Source organism: Palaemon carinicauda, chromosome 11 (assembly GCF_036898095.1).
Source record: "Palaemon carinicauda isolate YSFRI2023 chromosome 11, ASM3689809v2, whole genome shotgun sequence".
Classification (NCBI taxonomy): Eukaryota; Metazoa; Arthropoda; class Malacostraca; order Decapoda; family Palaemonidae; genus Palaemon; species Palaemon carinicauda.
In genome coordinates, this window is record NC_090735.1 from 101,427,036 (window position 1) to 101,429,567 (window position 2,532).

Below are 2,532 nucleotides of genomic sequence, written 5' to 3' on the forward strand. Positions count from 1 at the left end.
ATAAATCGTTCCCATGCTAATTTGCACTTGTTAAATTTTAAATTTTCAGAAAGAGTTGATCTCAACTATTTATATTGAGCTAGGATATAGTACGATAGAAATACGGAATTACGGTACGTTATTGTTTTCGTAGTGTACTATACGGAAAAACAATTGAGGGTGAGGTACAAAATTACGATACAGTATTTTAACCAGGTACGAAGCACGGAAAACATTCCGTACCATACCGTGCTAACAGCCTTGGTACTAGTGAGATAGGAATAGTCATGCCCTGGTGAGAAAGGTACCCCGAGAGGTAGACTTGGAAACCACAACTGTCGCGTTGTAGTTAGGAAAGGTGAAGGGAGGGATGGGAAGGATTGAATATATGTGCGTGTGACTGATAATATCTATCTAAATATTCAGCAGTCATCTTTCACTGGTCTCGTGCACTGTTGAGTTTATATATATATATATATATATATATATATATATATATATATATATATATATATATATATATATATATATATATATATATATATATATGTGTGTGTGTGTGTGTGTGTTTTTTTTTCATATCCTGTATACTCTATACATATATACGAATAGTTTATGTATACATCATTGACGCAAAAGGCCTCAGTTAGATTTCGCCAGTCGTCTCTATCTTGAGTTTTTTATTCAATACTTCTCCATTTATCATCACCTACTTTGCACTTCATAGTCCTCAGCCATGTAGGCCTGGTGCTTTCAACTCTTCTAGTGCCTTGTGGAATCCAGCTGAACGTTTGGTGAACTAATCTCTCTTTGGGAGTGCAAAATGCATGCCCAAACAATTTCCATCAACCGTACGCCTCATCATGATCTCATCCACATATGGCACTCGTGTAATCTCATAGTTTTATTTCTAATCCTGACATGCCATTTAACTCCAAATATCCTTTTGAGGACCTTGTTCTCGAATTTACTAAATCGGAGATTGTTTCATTGTCATACCATGACTCATGTCCATAGAGCAACACCGATCTCACTAAACTGATGTATAGTCTCATTTTTATATGTAATTTCAGGCGATTTCATTTAAAAATTGTAATTAATATGGCCATTGTCTGATTTTTTTTTCAATCGTTCACTAAACTCTAATATAATCTAAAGACCCTGTATTAAAGATCATAGTTCCTAAATACTTGAATGATTCTACCTCATTAATCCTTTCTCCTTCCAATGTGTAGATCCTGTTGTTCCTTTAAATGAGTATATAGTCAACATAATTGATAGGCGTATCCCTTCTCGTGTGCTAAGGTACCGAGTGAAGGACAAACCGTGGTTCAATGATGATTGTAGACGCACTTATTTGGAGAAGCAGGAAGCCTATTATCTTTGGAAGGGTAACAGATCAGATTTGCCCAGGAATAACTATACTCAGCTTCTAGCTTTTGCTCAGCGAGTTTATGCCTCAACTGAAAAGGAGTACAATTTAACCATAAAAGAAACCCTTTCTGGTACAACTCAGGAACATAAATGGTGGTCTACCCTTAAATCTGCACTCTTTGGTGTAGATGCAGCAGTTCCTCCTTTACTTAATCCAGATGGCTCAGTCACTCACTGTCCAAAGGAAAAGGCAACCCTTTTGGCTGATGTTTATGACAGTAAATAGAGTAATGAAAAACCTGAACTTCCTCATTCACGTTTTCCTGAGGCTAAACTAACTAGTTTAGCTTTTCGATCTCATGAAGTTAAAGATCTGTTGATGGACCTTGATGCTTATAGAGGTGTAGACCCAAATGGCATTTTTCCTTCGTTTTTTATAAAGACAGCAGATTTCTTAGCTCAAAAGTTATCTGTTATTTTGCGCAAGTTAGCAAGAAAAGGAGCTTTTAGCACTTGTTGGAGGATTGGTAATGTTACTCCTCTATGTAAATGTGTTTGTGGTACCTCAAGTCCCACTGATTAATGCCCAATTTCCATAACTCCCATATTATCTGAAGTTTTATAGCGTCTTCTAGCAAAACGTCCTGATAGGTTTGCTGAAGGTAATCATCTATTCCCTAGTTTGCAATTTGGTTTTCGTAAAGGCCTTGGAGCATGTGATGCCCTCCTTACAATCTCCAATGCTGTACAGAAATCCCTTGATTGTGGTCAGGAAGTTCATATGATTGGCCTTGATTTTAGTGCTGCCTTTGATCGTGTTAATAATGAGGCCCTTATTTTCAAAATCAAACATTTGGGAGTGGGTGGGTCGTTTCTTAGCATTATTGCTGATTTTTTAAGTAACAGATCTCAAAGAGTTGGTGTTGATGAGCACCATAGTGAGTATAGCAATGTGATATTCGGTGTTCCACAGGGTAGTGTTCTTGGTCCATTACTTTTCTTACTATATACACATGACATGTGGTTTGGCCTAGAAAACAAGCTTGTTGCATATGCAGATAATGGTACTCTCTTTGCATCAATTCTATCCCCTGAATGTAGATCTGTGGTTGGCGAATCCCATAATAGAGATCTAGCTAAAATTAGTGCATGGTGCATATTATGGGGTATGAAGTTGAA